This window comes from Neopsephotus bourkii, unplaced genomic scaffold, assembly GCF_033783945.1.
Source record: "Neopsephotus bourkii isolate Nb327-2 ecotype Australia unplaced genomic scaffold, CSIRO-AGI_Nbou_v1 NB_668, whole genome shotgun sequence".
Classification (NCBI taxonomy): domain Eukaryota; kingdom Metazoa; phylum Chordata; class Aves; order Psittaciformes; family Psittacidae; genus Neopsephotus; species Neopsephotus bourkii.
This window is the reverse complement of record NW_026901167.1, coordinates 368,305-389,136: the sequence shown is the minus strand read 5'-3', so window position 1 is coordinate 389,136 and position 20,832 is coordinate 368,305. Positions and strand designations below refer to the sequence as shown.

At 44.4% G+C, this 20,832-nt stretch overlaps 1 long non-coding RNA gene across 1 annotated transcript; it reads left to right on the top strand.

Annotated features, from left to right (window-relative positions):
• Positions 1-791: 791 nt before the first annotated feature.
• LOC133212139 (uncharacterized) lies at positions 792-17,047 on the top strand. Its single transcript, XR_009725406.1, has 2 exons — positions 792-1,592; positions 15,852-17,047. It is a non-coding gene; the product is annotated as an uncharacterized LOC133212139 (long non-coding RNA).
• The last annotated feature ends 3,785 nt before the right edge of the window (positions 17,048-20,832 follow it).

Genomic DNA, 20,832 nt, shown 5'->3' with positions numbered 1-20,832 from the left:
TAATCTAACTGATGTGTGTAGTGTGTGATGTCTTTGTTGCTCAGAGAGTTGTCCTGATAACATTATTTTTTAGGAAGATGACCACACATTAAAATTAACAGGCTGCATGAATTTGTTTTGTTTTACTTAAACTCTGTGTGCTCCTTTCCTGTTTTCCAAACAAAAATTAGTGTTCTTGTAGTTCCCCTTGCCTGGAAAAGTGTCTTTGAAAATGAATGTTTGTTAGAGAAGAGTGAAGTATCTATGTCCTGAACCGCTGGCCCTTGGGGTCAGTGCTGTCTACTTGTGCATTGACTTTAAAGGGTAAGATTAATACTTTTTCTTACCTGAGCACTGCAAATCAGTGTGAGCTGGGAAGGTTCAGGATCGTGATTATACTTATTCCACCTGATGGAAGGAACAACTTGTTTGTAACCCACCATGTTAGTGGGAAGAGCCTCCTCTGATGTGTTGTTCAGCACAGTGGTGCTCTGCTGTAGCCCATGGCACTATGGGCTTTGTGAGAGCATGAATGATAAGTAATTGCTGTTAACCATCAGTTTAAATTGGGAAAACAACCTTTGGAAGCTGTATCTTGCTTATGCACCAGACTACTGCAGATTTATGATGTCTTACAAACTCAGCCTTGACTCTTGTTTCTTGCTTGGATTAGTGATGAATCTCTGCATGGCTGACCATGCAACCGGGTTAAACAGCACTGTTAACAATAAAGAACAAAATTGCCCTCTTTTGACAGTGGCACTTCTGACTCTGCATGAAGCTGATCTTTGCTGATGCTTCAACTCGGTGTGTGCTGGTTAGTTGAAGCATCAGATGGGTGCGACCAGAAGGTACATAGAATCACAGAATGGTTTGGGTTGGAAGGGATCTTAATGATCTCATTCTAAACCCCTGCCACAGGCAAGTACAACACACTTTGCAAGGAAGAGACTTCTTGGCTGCAGTGCAGCTGTTTGAGGATGGTGCAGGGAGTGGGAGGGCTTCTGACCCTTATCCCTGGGGATATAAGAAGCAGAAATGGCATTCAGGATGGTAGGGTGGGAGCTTGCTTGGCAGGGGGGCTCCTGGCGCCTGCACATTCAATCCTGATTAGTTTCGGGATGGGATGCTAAGCAAACCTAATATGGGGGATGGCAAATCCTATACCCTTTGCCAAAGCAGGCAAGGCAAATGAAGCTGTCATGCTTTGCATTTTCTCCTTTCTCCTCCAAGAGGTAGATGTGCCTTTAGGGGAGCTGTCTTTCCTCTGCAGTGGTTTCAGCTGCTGTTGTTAGACTTACAGCTGATGCCCCTTGGCCAATCATGCATTGCTGATCACTATTCAAGGTAAGAGACAAAGGAGAGAGCTTAGCAGTCAAGAGGATACTGATGAGAGGGGAAATTGCTTATTTGAAAGGCTTTTTAAGCACTCTTTCTTGACAACAGAGTTTATCACTCTCCTTTTATCCCTCTGTATAGAGTCAGACACTGTCCATTATGAAGAGCTCTTGAGAAACCCCACTCTCCTCTTTGTTAATCTCTCTTCTAGCTTGTGTATGCCAACGACAGGGGACTGAGGCATCTGCATGCTCGGGTGCTGTGTTTGCGGAGTGGTGAGTAGTGGCCAGCACAGACCTTGTCCCTGGAAATGATGTCAATGGTGTGGGTGGTAGATGTTAATAAAGGGGAGATGAGGGTGGAGGGAGGAGAAAAAAATGCCAAAGAAAGTACATCATTGCGCTCTGAAGTATGTTGACTATGATATTGGCTGGTTCTTGTATAAACCAGCCTGGACTCTTCAGTTTTACAGCTACACAGTTAGCTGGAAAAGCACAGAATTCCATGGAAAGCAGCTCACTTGTTCTCTGCCTCCACTTCTGTCTGCCCAGTGGTGAAGTCTGATGCACAGCTGTGCTAACTTCTAGTCTTTTATAGACACCCATGAGTTACCTATAAAGTTTCTGGCTATTATAAAATCAGATCCCAAAGGTTTAAGTGTCAATGCTTGGATTTGGTTACTTTGGCGTTCACTGCCAGCAGTGCCAGTAACTGTTCTTCTGAAAATCCATGACCCTCTGGAGCCACAGTAAGTCATTTTGAAGGCTGAAATGTTTCATTACACTCTCCTAATTCAACCTAAAATGTTTTGTTTCTGGGCAGCTCAACCATTAAATGCTGCTTTCTGTGGTACATTATGCCCAAGGGACAGTTTGTTGGGAGATGACTGTCCTTGTTCTTTGTGAATGGTGGGGCCCTGGGCCAGGCTGTCTCCCATGTAGCACCACAGATCAGCTGGCAGCTGTGTGATTACCAAACATCTGGCTGTGGGCAAGAGCAGGGCTTGGATTTGCCTCCATTTCTTGAACTGCAGCACTGAGATTGGTAAGAGAAATGCACTTGAACATATGGACGGTACCCGAGGTAGGCTTGTGTTCTCCAAGCATCATCATCTTTTAGTAATTTCCAACAGAAACCACGTTTTTCACTGGAAAATATTCTTTGTAGTTCTACATGGTCCCTACAGGGTTATGGGTGTTTGTCCCTGGTAGAAGTAAAGGTCATTCCCTATTTTGAAAGGAGTATACCAATATGTTATAATTGAAATTGTGGTATGCATATGTTAAGTACAAAAAAGTCTTAGGTCAGTAAATGTAGGTTCACATTCAAACTGCTCCTTTGCTGCGCACAGAAAGGATGCGGTATGGCATCTTTATCAGCTTAGTTTAATTGGCTCCAGTCAAGTTTCTGTATTGTTCTGTGTAATCTGAATTAAACATTGGCTTGACTACATATGTGGCTTTATCTTCCTTGAAGACACAGGGCGCTCAGTCAGACGGTAGCATCAGCTTTGAAGTTAAGTTATTCATAGCTCAAGGATTGATTCTGACATTAACACTGTTTTCCCTACCCTCCTTGGAAATGCATCTTGCCACCCCATTCTTTCAGTTCCTGCTTTCGTATTAATTTTGAATATCTGCAGTTTCCTAGTAAAGAAAGAAAAATGCTCCCCTTCCACTTTACAAAGAGAAGCTTGAAAAAGAGGGATTAACAGGGAATGCTGCTTTTTGCATGCTCCTGCTTTAAGCTACCAGCTCTCATATGCTTCAATGTAGAATTGTTTTCCCTTTTCTCTCTGTGAACAGGTTCTGTCACCGGACGAGGGACTCAAGCACTGCATGTACTGAAGGCTTAACCGTACCAAAACAAATATTTTGCCTGGACCTTGCAAAGCCATTCTTATTGATGACACACATGCCAAAGAGCTTGGAGTCACTCACTTAAGTAGCCTTTGCCTGTAGCTGGCAGGTACAATTGAGTTAAGTGAAGTTTCCTTCTCTTTTCTTTCTGCCTTTTATTTTTAAGGGACAAGTGGGGGAGGAAGCATGACTTTATTCTGAACTTTCTTCTTGTTTCTTTAGGGAACTTTTTGTGTGAGAAAGACTTGATGTCAGTGCACAAAAAAATGACTTAAGATTTGCATTCTTTTGCCACAGGAATAAATGAACAAAGTTTGCAACTGAAAAGGCATTTTTACACCTTTTGTTGTTTAGGAACATAGAAATCCCATTATGTTTCATGCATAGCCCTAAGGAATGTGCAAACAAGTATTAGATCAATGGCATGTCTCTGCAGCTTCTTTTATCATGAGTATTTAAAACTGAATATTCAAACATTCATTCATATTTCAAACATCTGTCTCAAATAGTGCATTTGTGCTGGGGTATGTTTTATTGCCAATAGATAGGTTAAATGTAAAGCCTTTAAATGTTTTATAACTTGCAGATGCTTAGCTATCGCCTGTAACAGTGTTTGCAGGGCTTTTTTTTTAATGCAATAGTGGAAAATCGGTAATAAGCTTTAAAATCAACCAGACCAAAAAACAAGCGCCCACCTGAATGAAGTTTTGTGACAAAGTTGGTGTGTGATTCAGAGAACCCAGCTCAGCTTCAATCACTAAGAGTGGAGTCTGCATCCTTGATGGATGCTGTTAAGCTATCTTTCTTCCCTGTGTAATTCACACAAGGACTGTGCTTCCACTTACAGTAATCGCTTCCCACGATTTACCTTATCAGTGCTAAGCTTGGTGGTTGTCCGAGATGGATAACTAAGGTCTTATACCATACAGCCTCATCCTTCCCATTACATCCTTTCCTGTTGTTTGGGAGGAGGATTTCTGGGCAGGCTCGGTGGCCCAGCAGTGAACTGATGTGCAGTTTGTGCTCTTGCCTGTGTATCCCCATCGCTGCTGTTCCTACCCCCAACAGTGGTGCCTGTGGAGCTTGGATGAAGCTGTCCTTCCCACTTCAGTATATCACCTTCTTTTGTCTCTGTGCTTGGAAAGTCCTTTAGAAAGGACATGGAAACCAGATGTGTTTCACCCAGTCTTGTGCTGAGCATAGTCATAAATGTCATGTTAGGGGAAGGTAGGATAATGCTTCCCTGTCTGATTGAATCAAATTCAAACGTTTCTTTGTGCAAAGACCATCTCTGAGTTCTGAGCTCTACTACCTGCTGCATCTAAGACCGATCAAATCCCAGTCCTGAGACTGCACTGCTGTCAGATGAAGCTCCTTTGGTGGTGTTTCCCCAGTGCTTGGGCGGATGGGGGGTCACTGTGTGATCAGTGCCTCTGTGCTGAGGGCTGACTTGGAGGCAAGCACCCCCATGTTGAAGAGGTTCTCAACATTACAATTAAAAATACATGACTTTTTGTGGTGAAAATATTTTTCAATGACAAGAAAGCTTTTATTTATTATTAAAGCATTCCTGGTTTTGGTGAGAGTTTTGCTGTCTCTCTGGTGTATAGACTATAGACTCTAGCAGGGAAATACAGGAAGGCGCCAGCCCTTTAAAGACTTCTTCATATGTTCATGCTGTGAATTCTGACTTTCAGACATGAAAAAAGCCCCCAACTTTTGTCGAGCTATGACTTTAAAAGCAAATTGGTATTCAAACAGACCTAATAAAAAGCAAAGATAACGCATCCCTTAAAGAAGGGAACCTCTCCTTTCAGCTAAGCACAGTGTATCTGGAATTATTACACTGAATAATTTATAGTTCATTTTGCAAAGTGAACAAATGAGCAATGTCTTAACAAGGCCTCTCTTCTGGCAGTGATTGCCTGGGAATCAGATCTCTTTCTTTGTCAGGACACTAATAACTCTCTTTGCACCTCCTTATGTTGTCCGCATCTTGTTTGCAGCTAAACTTTAGAAGCTGACTCCCATTTTTGTGGTTGCAAGTACTTCAGCATCTGGCCTTCTTTACTGAACTATGCTGGCAAAACCCCTCTTGCCTGGGGCTTGCCTACATGTGTATTTTCACTTTTAAACCAAGAGGCAGTGTGGAGTGGTCCAGCAAACTTAACCTGTTCCTAATCTGTTTAAGATAGGCAAGAGTAAGACTTGCTTTAAACAAAACCAGTCTTTGTTTAGGCTTTTGCTTTTGTTGGCTGAACTGATTTCAGATTGCATATTGTGTTAAGCCAGTAAAACTGTGTAAACAAGCCATGCATGTGGTCCTCATTGCCCTGTCCCCTTTGCCTGGCTGGTTGCTCCATCTAGCAGTGGGTGCGCTGTAGGTGGGTGTGTAGGAGTGTTCCTCTGTGGAGCTAATGGCCACCAGAGCTGGATGGGAGTGAACCCTGGTAAGATCTGGGTATTGAATGAAGCACAGATTAAAGAACATTATAAAGTCCATTGTTATTTGTATGGAAGTGAAGAAATGCCCCATCCCTGGCAGTGTTCAAGGTCAGGTTGGATGGGGCTCGGAGCAACCTGCTCTAGTGGATGGTGTCCCTGCCATTGGCAAAGGACTGGAACTGGAGGAGCTTTAAGGTCCCTTCCAACACAAACCAGTCTGTGTTCTGTGTCATGCCAGTATTACACAGACCTCTATGCAAGGCACTGTGGTAGCTTTTTGTTGATAAGGCTTTTTTTTTCTCCAAAGGTCCACTCTTTGATACATCTGCATCAAAGTACTGCAGCTTCATAGTAATCAGGACTTCAGTGTCCTGACAGATTTTATATGTGTTTCCTGTAATTGAAATAGAACAAACAGAAACACATGCAAGTGCTTTCATGTGTGAACTGGTTGAGGAAGATTGAAGCCTTTTAGGAATACAGTCTATTTTGTTGATGGAGGAATCTCTGGTTCCATTTCAGTCCCTGTACAGAGTGGTCTCATTGCACTTCCTGCTCCTTTGAGCATGACATGTTCCAGTACCAAGCCCTGCACTTGTAGCTTCTGTCCCTGTCCCCAGTTACCTTCAGGGACTTCACCACATGAGGGTGGCTCTTCCACCCTCTTCCTCCCTGCTTTTGTGAATGAATGACATGCCTGAGTCCTCCTCAGGTCATGCTCTCATGTCCTAGCCCAGCATTAGTCCCTCATCTGCAGTTACCAACCTCCACCTTCTTTCTTTCAGTGTTTCTCCCTGGTTTGTTCTGTCCCAGATGTGGGTCTCTCTGCCTATGGTTTCTGCAGCCTGTCCATGTGCTGATACCAGAAACAGCAGGATCTTGGGAGTGGCAGCATCCTGAGCCTTGGCTCTTCCTCCTGCTGCTTTGGGGAGCAGGGGAAGAGCAAATCCAGCTCAGCCCCTGTTGAGCCAAGCTGGAGACTGCTCTGTGCATATGGTGTTTTAAGAGAACTATGCCGAGTCTGCCCCAAAGATTTACAACCTGGCCAAATGTGATTTTGTTTTTCTTCTTTTTCTTTTAAATTAGCAAAAGGCACAGCAGAATATCCCACTGCTGAAGTGTAAGGGCTATTCTGTTGGGAAACTATCTGTGCCTTGAGGTGGCCAGCAAGTATTTCTTAGAATGTTTATGGAATGATGTGTATTCCTTGAGCCATTTTCATTAATATTTCTTGAAGAAACTGTCAAAAAGGAATGTAAAACTTCATTCCAAGAAAGGTACCTGGTGTGAAACTTTCAATCCAGACTTTTGCAAAACTGTGAGTAACTGGAAACAGGGCTTGTAACCCATGTCATTGCTAGCTTTGTCTTTCGTAATAGCTCATGCAAACAGAGACTGCTGCAATGATGTTGGAAAGATGCTCAACCTTCTGCTTCAGGTTTTAAGGGATTAGGAAAACACCCATAGTGGGAGGCAGATTATCTCACATCTGTCTGCTTGAAGGCTTCTTGTGTCTTTCTCTAAAACATCTGGTACAGGCTGTTGTCAGAAGAACAACACAGACTAATTTATATGTGCATGTGGCTTTTATAGCTCCTTAGCATGGGTTGGAACTTTGAATTTTTGGTGAATTGGCAATTTTCAGGTGAATCAAAAGCAATGGCTTGGAGCAGCCCAGAACACTTGAAATATGTTCCTAACTTTAAAATGATCTATCCAACTATCTGATTTTATTTGTTCCTTTGGCAGTTATTTGGCATCTGAAACAAGTCATATTTTTTTGTAAGATGACTTAAATCAAGAGGAATTTGTCATAGCGAGGAGCTGAAACCATTTCACTTTGGAAGAAATAAGTGTTCTTACTGGGACAAAAGGGTTTCATTTCGCTCTTGAACATATTTGAAGTGTGAAAATTATAATAGAAGGGAACTTTAAGAAATGTAATGTATTGGTTTGTGAGTAAGGTCCTGAGATTCTTTGTTGCTGGAAAAGCTAATAGTGGGATGAAAGAGACTGGGTTAGCATTTAGGTATTTCTGGAAACCACTTGGCTTTAAGTTTGGATGTCCCATGGCCTTTAGCAATGCCCATTAGAGATGCACCTCCTGGATGGTGATAAACCTTTTGCCATACTGAAGTGGAATCCACAGTCTCCTAAGTGAAGGGTCTAATCAGATAAGGCACAAGGGGCAGCTTCAAGAGGCAGAGGTGGCTCAGGCTCTGAAGGGCAGGGTCTAGTTGGGTGCTTCAGTGCTAGAAACACCTGGAATTAAAAATACTGTTAACAGGCAGGATTCATTGGAGCCAGATTTGGAGTCTGCTGCTGCTGAGCCCCTTGGGAACCAAAGGGTAGCTCTGCAGAAGTGGAGGAAAACAAGCTCAAATGAAAGGTAGAGTTTTCACCTGGAGAGCTTTGTTGCAGGTAACAGTGGAAGCACAATAAAGGCACTAGTAGGTGGTTTTGAAAACCAAGGCCTTAATGCATTCCAGATCTGGCCCAGAGGCTTTGGATATTGTTGCTCTTTCCTTCAAGCAGGGGAAAACAGAACCCCAAACATTTGAGTGTCTTTAAATATCTTTACCAAAAGGCTATGATTAAATGTACTGACCACATATAACAAATAGTAAAGTGACTTTCCCACTCTTCCTTTGTGCAGAGAAATGATGAAGATAAATATGAAAGTGAAATCCAATGTCCATGAATTTAATAGCAAGAGGTACTTCTGTAGATATGAAGAACTGCTCATAGGACCTTTCTTTCTTTAGGCTTTAGTCTCCTATCTAAAAGGCTGACCTCTATTTGGAATCAAATTGTAATGTAAAAGGATGAGCTGAATTTGAAAGCAATTGAGGGAAGGGATGGAACATCTAAAGGCTACGCTATCATTAGTTTTGAGTTAAAATAATTGTACGTGTTTAGTTTAAAATGGGGGGGATAAAGTACTTTGAAATATAATTACATTTAACAGTCTTGTAGCTTTGTACTTTGTGCTAGAAATTGTGTTCCCAGCTGTTTTTCATCTCCTGTAATTTAAATAAGTAAACCTTTTGTTCTTAAACTCACTTAGTTCCTTCTAATTCTGTTGATGGACATCCATTTCTACTGCTTTATTTTATGTTAATATTGAACAATGGCATGCAGTTACCCCCCTGCCGACCGCCGCTCCACCTCCTTTGTTTTCTGGAAGGCTTCTTTTTTTGCCTTGGTCTTTAGTTGGATAGAAGAATCCAAACTTCCTGTCCCTGCATCTAGCCAGGAGTAAGGTTTCTGCATAAACGGACACAAAATCCCTCGGGAAGGGCGCTAGCCCCCAAGCCGGGAAGGTGGTGCTGGGCTGTCAGCCTCTTTTGTTCCTTGCTCAGATGGAAGCATGAAGTGGACGGTGCTTTGTGGGCCTGAGTAAAGCTGTGCCAAGGGAATGCAAATGCACTAGGTGTGCCCAGGTAATTTAAAATGCTCACGCTGGCAGCTTTTCTGCATGAGTAAAGCTGTTTAATGAATGCGTTTTCCCCCACTTTCTTTCCTTGACAAGTTGATTCGGATTGAAACGGTCTGTAATAAGCTTGTCATGGGGCTTGGGGACAAATAAACCCTCTCCTGGAGGTGGCGAATAGAGTCCGTGCATTCTGTGCTTCTCTCTGACCAGGATGGCTAGCGGCAGGTATGGAGGAGTGACTGACAGCGTTGGTTGGACTGCAGCATCCACTCACAACCCAGGCTTGGCTTCACACTGGTGCCTCAAAAGTCAGATGCAGAACTTCAAGTAGGAGAACTGGCATCTGTTGTGGCTTTAATGCTTCCCCTGCTTTAACACAAGGAATTGGAGTGCTGTTGAATGCAAGGGGGTGCTGTGCGTAGGCTCAGGCTCCTGCCTCCCCCCTCTTCCACCCCTCTAGAGAGAGCTTATTCTTCGTGTGCTCAGCCTTGCAGTTTGACAGAAGTGCAACATGGAGGAGACCTGAGTGCAGGATCAACAAAGGCAGCACTGGGCATTTCAGCCACTGCCTTTGAAATAGGCCTTGACAATAATGGAGTTGGGAAGCCCCACTGTTCAGCCTTCTTTATAGTGTTAATAACTGTCCAGAAAGAAGAGAAGCAAGAAATTGCTCAGATTTCATCTCTCAGATTTCATCTTGCATCTAGGGTGCCGCAACAAATCAAACTGAAATGGGCCCCTTCGTGGCTTCTGCACTACCGTGCCGAGCTGCCCCGGGCCCCTCTCCCCTTGCTTTGCTGAAGGTTATAATGCTGAGGGAGTGCTTGGGGCAGGCTGGTTGGGGGCAAACACATGTGCTTTTTGTATTGCACAAGTGTCCTGTTGAGGATGGACTCTGAAATGAATTGGTTTATAGTGTTTTGAATTGGAGGTTGGGGCAGGTAGTGGATGGTTGCTGCTACAGAAGAGATGTCTGCACTGCTTGATCACCCAACTGTGTCCAGGACCCAACTTGCTTCCCTTGAATGTGCAGGGGCAATTTTTGCTAATAGGAAAATTAGGAAATAGATCAATAGAAAACTAGAAAATAGATCAATAGGAAAATTAGAAGTGGGCTTGAGGAAGGCAGAATTCATGGCTGGCCATGTCTCCTACCCGGGGCTTTGGGGGAACAGGACTTTGCCAGTGCCAGCAATATTTGGTTAGTGATGCTAGCAAGAAAACACTGCTTATCGTTTAACATATGCAAACTCTTCAACTACATTAACAAATAATGCTGTTATGTTTTTATCGCTTATAATATTAGTGGAGTTCAGAGTTGCATGGTTCATCCTCAGGGATGCACTGGGAAGAGCGTTGAAAGTCCAGGAGGGCAAAATGCAGGAATCAAGTTATGCTTTAATAACTGATCAGAGTTTTATATATATATCTTATCTATATTTATATAACTTTAGGAGGAAAAAACTTAACAACCCAACAGTGGAATGCACAAAGGAGCTCATCAGTTTAAACCAGGACAGTGATAATCAAAAGAAGTTGCATTTTTTCATGTTTGTTCATTTCACATTACATAGGAGAAGCATTTCTGGCACCTGCATTAGTTTAAAGGCTGCTTGCATTGATAATCTCCACTCTCTTAGTACATGGAAGCAGCTGGAGTGCATTCTTATGCTGCAATACAGTGCGTGGTCTTCAGCAATTTCCTTCTTATTTTTGCTAATTAGCAAATCAAGTTTTTTGTCTTTAATCCTTATGCAACCAGGGATATTTCATGCTCAGAAGGCTGGGAAGTATGTGCTAGCAGATTGTCTTGCCAGTTGGAATTCCCTAGGGCACTGGGGGAAATGCTGAGGAACAGGGGCTTCTGGATCCAGGTCTGCCACTAGTTTTGCTGGTTGTCTGAGTATTTGGAGCTGCAGCCTTACAGCATCATTTCCCAAGTGCAGCGTGGAGGAGAGCAGAACACGTGTGAGTGTGTTCACATCTGGCATTAACATATAAATTGGAGGCATATAAAGTTTCTTCCCATACAACTAAATTAAAAACCTGTGGCAGAAGGTAAACTGACAAGTGCAAAACTGCTTGGGTGGGAAATTCTAAATGGTTACAAATGTCTCCTGAAAGCTGCTTCTGGAGTAACGTTACTGAGCATGACTGTCTCCATGCACGTTGCCCAACAGTGTCCTATAGCCATGACTGGTACAACTTCTTAGAGGTAATGCCCTGTTCTGGTCAGCAAGACAACACTATAGAGCATGGGGCAGAGCTGAGGCTACAGGGCTGAGTACAATGTACGTGTACAATAAGCGCATCTCAGCTCTTGCTGGAGATGAGGACTGGAGAGCCAGAGTTCAGCCCTGCTCTGCTGGGTAAAGTGGTGCATGCTGATAGCTATTGACTTGCAGACACATTATCTCTGTGTTGGTAACGTGTTTCTAATTTGAATTTGTAGCTCATGGGGTGTCTCAGCGGGGGTAATGCACTAGGCTCTCCTCTCTGGAGACCTTGTTCTGACTTAATTTGGTGTACTTATATTTCTACTGGAACAGGACTTGGCCTATATTACACAGCTCTTTCTGTGTGAGCCAGGTCCACAGTAATGCTGATGGTTATCTGAGCTGCTGTCCTTAAATCATTTGGGACTATGAGCTCTTATGTTTTTGGTCATACAGACCGTGAAGGAACATGGAAAAAGAAGTAGAGAGGAGGCTGACCTCCAAGGCACTACCTGCTAACAGCATTGCTTCAAAGCAATAGGAGCTGGAGTGCACACGCTTCTGCAACGTTAGGTCTCCTGTGAGGTGTAAACACCTCTCTTGCTCCAGATCCCATGGGGGAAACCAACACTGATTGCTGATACAGTAAATGAGAAGTACGTGCAGGATGTTGTGAACTACAGGTAAGCTCAAAGTAGAACCGTGTGCTGGGCCGCATCAAAATGAGCGCATCCAGGAGGTTGATTGAGGGGATTCTCCCCATCTGCTCTACTAAGACATCCCTTGCTTCCTGCGTCCAGCTCTTGGGCCCCACAGAAGGGATGTGGAACTGTTGGGTGAGTCTAGAGGAGGGCAATAAAGATGCTGCAAGGGCTGGAGCAGCTCTGCTCTGGAGCCAGGCTGAGAGAGCTGGGCTGGGGCAGCCTGGAGAAGAGAAGGCTCCTGAAGGGGAGACCTGAGAGCAGCTCCAGTGCCTAAAGGGGCTGCAGGAAAGCTGGAGAGGGGCTTGGGACAAGGGCCTGTAGGGACAGGGCAAGGGGAATGGCTTGAACCTGCCCGAGGGGAGACTGAGCTGAGCTCTTAGGCAGAAGCTCTTCCCTGTGAGGGTGCTGAGGCGCTGGCACAGGGTGCCCAGAGAAGCTGTGGCTGCCCCATCCCTGGCAGTGCTCAAGGCCAGGTTGGACACAGGGGCTTGGAGCAAGCTGCTCCAGTGGAAGGGGTCCCTGCCCGTGGCAGGGGTTGGAGCTGGAGGAGCTTTGAGGTCCCTTCAACACAAACCAGGCTGTGATTCTATAACTGCTGTAGCAGTATGAGGCCATCATGGGCTCTCTAGCGCTTACACTTCTCTGCTTGGGCAGGGGGAAGCTTGACCAGTCTGTGTCCAGGTTTAGGTTCCTGTTTAGACTGAAATTTGGTTGCAACTTATCTGGTGTTCAAAGAGAAATGCAACTGCTGTCATAATGACCACACTATTTCCTTCTTGCTGCTGGCCTCTATTAGCCCTTGTCCATGCTGTGTTACTGCTCAAGTGTTACATCTCTATTAATATCTTTGCTGATTGCATTAGCCACCCTGCCGTTTATAGTCCGTATGTTGCAAATACAGTCCTACATGAAGGCACTTAGAAAGATGTGTTATGGCTGCAGAGACCCAAGTGATCAATAGCTTTTAGATTACTGTGTCACTAAACAGCAGGCTGAGACACAGAGAGGCACAGTTACTTTAGGGATGAGAGAGTTTCAGAAAATAAATCAATAGTGGATACAGGCTGATTGGTTTCCAGTTCAAATAATTCCAAGAAACACGGAGCCCAGGGGAAAGCATGCCATTCATACTTGGAAATAAACAACACATGCTTGCTTTCATTTATGTATTTGGGTCAGTACTCTTGGAAATGGAGAGGGAGCCATTGGGCAGGGTATTAGACTGGAAATGGGGAACTTGGGTGCTGCTTTGAGTGCCCCCGGAGAGCCCTTCTCCATGTCATCTCCAGGTCCCCTTTGGAGCCTTTGCTCTGGCCCTGCACACACAAAACCCTCAGTGCACAGGGTGTGATTCCCAGTTGGAGCCCTTTTGGGGCTAACAGAAGTGCAAGCAGTAACAAACACTCAGGAAGGTGATCTTGCTTTCCAAGTGCCTTCCTTCTGAATGCTCAAGTGGCCGTGGGCTAAATGATGATTAGTAGCTGTCAGCGTTCTGGATGGCTTATAGACAGGTAGGACATGAAGCCTCCAGGGAAGCGAACGCAGCCACTTCTCCAGGAGGTTGCTGTGACCTCTTGCATGTGAAGGGGTATTTATTGATGTTAACAGCTTGGTGATGATGCACTGTTATCTGCTGCCTCTGGGACACTGAATGAAGGCATTTTGCTGGAGTGCTGGGTTTATACTGCCTGGTGCACTAAACCCCTGCTTTTACCTTGGGATGGGCTGCCAAGCTGGGAAGTCTTGGGAAGCTGTCACTGGAGAGGTACAAGTTATACAGGAAGTTTCCCGGAACTGAGTAGCACAGCTCAGCAGCCGAGGGCTGACTCCTGTTCATGCAGTGGTGGCTGAGAAGGGCCTGCAACATCCTGCCTTAAGGGGACCGGTTGGAAGCACTTATTTGAAGGGAGGAGTGAGAGATACCTGATTTTGGCTTTTTGGATGGTCTTGTTTCCCTTGTCCACACAGAAGGAAGCTGGCTGCTCCCATCTGACTTGTGTTTCCTCTTAGAAAAGGTGGTTTCATGATGGTGAGGGGTATTACTTGGGTCTAATGTTTGGGAGACCTGGAGTTAAGTCCTTTTCTTGGCCTGGATCTGTGTGTGATATCCAACTATGTCACCTGGCCTGGCTGTGCTCTCTGTGCAAACCAGAGAAAATAGTGTTTCCCTGCCTCAAAAGAATGAAGGATAACTATTTTGAGGCCCTGAGATAAGGGAAGCTGCATAAGCATCTCAGACAAGTAGATCTGCTCCCACTGAATTCAGTGGCAGAACTTTTAATGTGAGCAAGATCCGGGCCCCATCTGATAAAGAATTTCATCTGGATTGCATATGGGGGCAGGCATTAAAGGACCCATCTAAGGATCTCCCCTCTGGAGTACATCTATAAAAGACCCTCTGTAGTTGTGTTCAAAGCTCACAGTAATGCTAGTCTCCTCAGGACAATTCACTTAGATCATTCAGAAACTCTTTCTTGTCTAAGCCCTGATGCTCTCCCCCAGTGGAAGAATGTGGTTGAAACTCCCATGCAGGGAAGACTGGAGATTTGTTTGCTGTTTGAACCCCAAACATTAACAAATTGGACACACGTGCTTTGAGACTAGAGCCTGCTCTTATTTAAGCCAACGCCAAACTCTCCTTGATCCCAGCAGGATCAAGCTCTTGAATATTGCTTGTACCTTTTTAGACTATCTGCCTCTAAATGAGCCAGACAGTGACAAACTCATTCTGGATTTATCCTCCTTGACTGGTTTCAGACTCTCCCTCTTGGGACAGGAGAGTTCATAGTCTAATTGCTGAATGAAAGACCGAGGGCAGGTATCATTGTGCCTTCTGTTTCACTGTTTAGCATGTGCAAGTCAATGCTGTGACTTAGCATTTTGTAGTGCTTAAGCATCTTTAATGCTCTTGTGAGACTTGTTCCAGCTAGCGTAGCGCTTCTTGCTCACGCATGAGATTTTTCTCCCTCTTCATGCTATAGCACTGACAGGTGAGTATTATATGTGTAGAAAGCTATTCAGCAGAAACATATGCCTTGAATATGTTAAGATTCCTTGTAAGTCACTTGATCAATGTGCAGTATTTGTGCCCTCTCTGTAACTTTGCCCTGAATTCATATTCATCAACAGAGGTTGCTCTGTACTTAATGGGACGCTTGGGCACTGAGTGAAGGGAAGGGACAATACGCAAACAGGGTGAAGAATGAGGACAAATGTAGATGAACTTCCTCAAACAGGCACAAAATGCTCATTCCTGAATAAAAAATGTGAAAAGGTCAAGTGCCCCCAGAGGTTTCTATTGTGACAGGCACTTAACCCCTTCACTCCTGGTTATCTGCTTCAGCTGCTGGGCCACTCAGTGCACAAGTGCCATTAGCATCAGCGGAATGTGGCGCAGGATACGCCTGGGTGAGACCAACCTCCCTTCCAGGCCCTGTGTTTGCAGGAAATAATCCTTGTGGACACTGACCCTGTCAGTAGCTGTGTCTAGAGATAATTATTTCCTAACCTGTAACCTTTTCATGGTCAATTGCTCCAGTATATTAGACAGAAATGTGATTTCCTTCTATCTTCAGACACACACAAGTTCTTGTCCTTCCCTGCTTTCAGGGCTTAACTTAGCAAGTGCACAGGCAACCCAGAGCTCTCCAGCACACATTGTTTTGATTCTGCTTAAAAGAAAAAGAGGTTTGCTGCTCTTCCTTGCCATTGAGCAGAAGGGATGTGCAGTATATGCCTATTCCTGTCTGTTTTGGCAGACAGGTGTTTCCCTTTAAGAACCTAATCCTAATCAAGCAACTGTCAGTGTTTAGCCATCTTCTGCTCCACCAGATTTCTTGCTTGTTGACTGATTTTTGGTTTACCTTTTCCCTAGCTTGTGATGCTTCAGTGTGTGCCCCTTGACACATCACCAAGGCATCTGAAGAGGCAAGATCAGCAGAGTATATCAGCACAGCTGCTCGGAAGGCATCAGGGTGGATATCGGCAGGGATGTCAAACTGAGCAGCTGGGGGTGAAGACACTTCTCTTGCATGAGCCCAGCCTGCTCCTGCCTGAAGTACACCCCATAGAGACAGCTTTGGTGGTTGGGACTGGCCTGAAGAGCATGAGGTAGGACAGTGTTCCTTCTTCTGCACTGCAAATACTCCTCCTCGCTTCTTTGTGTTGCAGCCCCTTCAGCAAAGACTTGGGCACAGAACCCAGAATCCTTGTGTTTGAGACTATCCCTTTTGGGAATGACATAAGCAAAATTCCTCATCTCACCCTTAGGAAGCAGCTGGTGTGGACTGTGCTGAGCAAAACAACACCGCATAACCAGCGAGCACTGCTGAGCACGATTCACAGCCAATGCTTTTACAACCTGCTTCTTGTTTTGGAACAGCACCTAATTGGTTTTGAAGCACTGCAAAACTAGGTCAATTTGCCAGTGGGCTTTGTAAGAGTCTTTAGCTAAATCTCTAGACTTTAGCTAGATGTTAATTTGAGCCAGACTTAGGAAAAATATATATTAATATACCCACAGTCTCACGTGAGAAACTTGTAGGCAACGATTTGGGATTCAGAGCCATCCTCCTATTCCTAAGACTAAATTCAAAGCCACTGTTTAAAAGCAAGCTTGCACATGCGGATGTCCTGATCTTTAATTAGGCAAAACTCCCACTGACATCAATAGGAGGTTGACTTGAATAAGAACTGCAGGATCAGGTCCATAATTTGATACCTGGGATTTGATTAAGCAGCTAAATTACTAGAACACTTTCCCCAGGAGTATAATTGCCTAATTAATTTTGAAAATAGCTAAGTTCAGCACTGACTATGGTGCACCTCTTGCCACATGAAATGGATGCTGTTTAAGCCAAGTTGATGGAGCTATTTGCAAGGGCCCACAGAGTTTATTTTGCAGTTAAGTAGTTCTGTTTATTTAAAGTTCAAAATTAGCCCCCATTGTGTTAAAAACGTGGTGTTTCAGAAAATATACTCTTGTGATAGACTTCCCTTGTAGTCTGGTTTGGCTGTTAGCATTGCAAATGTATTTTAAAGAGTAGTGCTCTACTGCGTCCTAATTCTTGAGTTCTGGCTGCTGTGATTTATTTGGCAGGTGGGAAAACACTGGAGGCTGGGGAAAGAGCTTCCTCTCTAACAGAAGAAGCTTTGAAAAGTTTGTTGTCTTATCAATGGTTTTATTTCTTTCTGTTTCTGGTGTCCTGACATGCCTCTGGTAGATTATATACATTAAAATTAGTGTATATTGTTTGCTTTTCCCTGGAGTTTCAGTCTAACACTGTGGGCTGTAGTTGATGCGGTTGCTGCAGAAGGACTTGCATTCACAACCAAAAGACTCTTTGCTTTGTTTTGGGGTGTTTTGGTGGTGTTTTTTCGTTGTTAACAGAGATCTTGTTATGTAAATGGAACGGAGAAATCATACATGGGCTTCCTAAGCTTAAAGAAATTGCTGAAGGAATTGAAATGCCGAGAAGGAGAAGCTGTTCTCCCTAAATATGCATGTATGCTTTATGTGTGTGCGTCTGTGTATATAGACATAATTAGACTTGTAGTTGGCATAATGCAAAGTGCCTGCTCATGCTGTTGACCGTTACCTGATAATGCACGTTCTCCCATTCTCTCTGGCTGGATTCTTAAGGCATTACCATGGGAATTTTCCCTTTCCAGGGGTTGTAACATTGCTCTAGGACTAGCTGGTTCTGTGACGTGCTTCTTGAGTGGCTGGAGTGGCCCTTATTCAAGACCTCCATCCAAGCATCTCCTGCAGAGAATGAAACCATCAGCTGTCCTCAGGGAAGTGCTCCGCTCTGCAGCAACTCATAATGGTGAGTCTTGTGTCTTTGAGCCTTGCAGGGTGATGGGATCTTGGATTTTAACATGCTTAAAGCATGGATAGGAGATGGATAGGAGCATAAATTCCAGCATATCACCATATGAAGTGGAATGCAGTCAAATTACTCTTCAGAGAGGTAGGCTTGAAGCCTTTAGCAACCATTCTGCTCTTTTTTAAGGCTGTAAGAAGACTCAAGAGGTAAAGAAGATGTTTCACAAGTAAGCAAGATGAAACTGCAGCTGCAGCCTGAAATAGGCTGAGGTCTGCAGTCTTGCTCTCTTTCAGAATGATAGCTTTTTGTTCTGTTCTGACAATGTCAGAGCCTTACTCACAATAGGGTGCAAGTCCTGTACCCTTGAAATGAGCAATTGGGTCCATGTTTTAAAAACAGGAAGGTTATCTTTCATGTTGAAACTGGGGTCTTTTGACCTTCATTTGCCAACTTTAATTTGGTGTTCAGCTCGTGTTTTGATGATTTTCTATGAGGATTATAGAAACTTTCAACTTTTCTTTCAAAAAGCAAATAGGTAACTGTTTGTCCTGCAGCCTCTTGATTTCTGCAGCTGAGGTTCTCTGAAGCATCATGATTTGGTGTCATCAGGGATGACTGTTGTTTAGAAGTGATCTGGTTTGGCATCCTCTGGGTTTTAAGTCAGATTTGGAGATCTCTAGGGTTGTTCCCCTCCCCAGCTAGTATTGAATCTCAGTAAGACTGTGGAGATGCCTCAGTTATGAAAACGTGAAAGGTAAGAAGAGAGTTCAAAGTCTGGTTATGATCCTTTAGGCTGTAATTTGCCTCCTGATACTTTGGGAAGCATCGCACCCCTTCCCTTTGTGGCACTCTGCCCTCCTCTAGTGGTGGTTGGGCCACAGAGAGCCTCTCACAGTTCCTGGCAGCGAGTCTCTGGCTTGGGGCGATGTGACTCTGGCTCTGGGACCTGGAGATAAGGAGTGGGATCTCTCAGTTCCCACTGATTCAGCTGAGTTCCTCACCTTCTGCCTTGTTTTCTTCTTTGGACAACGCCAGAAGCTCCTTGGCAGTGTGTGATACTCCGAGGAGCCAGAGAAGATGTGATGGTGGAAGTCTGACAGCTCCTATTAGCTGTACTTTTAGTCTGGGTTTCTGAAATAGGATATCAGCAAAAAACAAATATCAAGAGTTTGGGCTTTAATTTCTTCCCTCTCTTTTTTTAAATACAAACATAGGGAAAAGAGCCAAGTTTCATTTTCTTCTCAAATTTACACTCTTCTTTCTGTATCTGTGGATGCTTGAATAATCAAGAGTAACACCACAAAGGGGAGATCTCTGTGCATCTCGTTCTCCTATTGTCTTGGCTCACTTGACCCCGTTGGGGATGTGCCCTTTCATTGTATGCTGCTGTTGGGCCTGGGAGGGCAAACAAAGGGAAATGAGCTCTGTAAGTCCATGGCTTGATCAGGGACCAGCTGAATTAGCTGGACCAGCCCTTGACTCAGCGTGGCTGTGTCAGGATGCAGCTCTCATGTGCCAGGGTCCTTTGCTTGCTTTCAGTATGTGTGTTGTATGGAGGGTACAGCCAGTGGTGGGGATGCTTTCCTGAGTGACTGGGGGATGGGAACACTTGCTGGTCTTGAGGGGAGAGGAAAACTGAACTAGAACTTATGAGAGCTACTGAATCACATCCCACTACAACAAGAGGACAAGAGCTGGTTTCTCCTGTGGTCCTCTTCACTGAGCAGGAAGCAGAAAGCTGCAGTGCAGTGGCCCTCACAACAGGCTCTGCTGTTCTGCGCTATTATCCCTGTTTTACATTCAAGGAAGTAAAGATGGGTTTAATTAAGACTGTGCAGAGCAGGAATGGCAGCTCTGCATCTGGGGGACACTGCCTCCCAGTGCAATGGCCTCTTCAACACGAATAAGGAAAGACCAGCTCCAAGAGGGTGGCACATAGCATCTTTCTCTCTTAAATCCTTAATGCCCTTCCAATAGCTGCCCTGGAGTGGTTTGTTTGTCAAAGACCCCCTTTCTAGCTGGCAGTCTGTTCTCCTGCCTCTTTGTAAAACCTCAGTGCTTTCCCTAGCCAGTGAAGGCACCATTGTTTTAACAGCATAAATGTCTCTTGAGGCTTCAGCAAAGGTATATTATTTTTATTATGTAACTGTGTATATTACTTATTTTAGGTGAAATACTTGATGTGTTATGTTTTATAAGGTATGGGGAGCTGCTGGATATTGCTACTGTGCTTTCCTCTGCTTCAGCATCAGGCAGGCCAAAGGTGTCTGGGTTATCCGGTTCCTAAACTACCCCATCAGCCTCTTTGGATGTGTGGGAATTTTGGCTTTGCAGCATCAGTCTCTCTGAGGAAAGCAAAAGGGAGGTGAATGCTCCTAAAGAAGCTCCCTCTCTTTTGAATCTGTATCAATCTCAGTGAGTTCAGATCTCTGTCCTTTTCTTGGGAGAGTGGGGGGAATGTTTCAACTGAAGACTTCTAGAGCTGGGAAGTTTCCTAAGCCCCAGGCAAAACCTCAGTCTGTGTATATTCCAATCTGCTTGTCTGGAATATGTGAGGAACTTCGTTTTTATCTTAAAGCAGTTTGAGCCCCTGGAGAGAAATACAAACCTCATCCTTCTCCCTGTGAAATAAAGAGGAGCAAATATGTATTGTAGCTGCATTCTAGTGCTTTTTATACCACCTTTTACTCCGCTGTTAAACAGTTTTCAGTTTGGTTCATCCCTGGAGTGCAGAGAAAGTTGTGTTTAATTCTCTTGTGATCCCCCCTCCACACCAGGCAGTAGAATTGTCCCAAAAAGAATTAATTTATTGGAATGGGGGTTCTTTTCTAAACAATTTGCTTTGCCTTCATTGAAAACCTGTAGTGATGTACCCACGTCTCTGTTATCTGTGCTGAATGACTGACTTCCAGCCTAGTCAGGCTGTGTTTAACTTCAGTTTCTGTTAGGCTTTTGCTAGACTGGGGAGCTCTTATCACAGTTTGGTTCCCACATAGGTGTGCATGAAGGGAGGCTTTGATAAGCTAA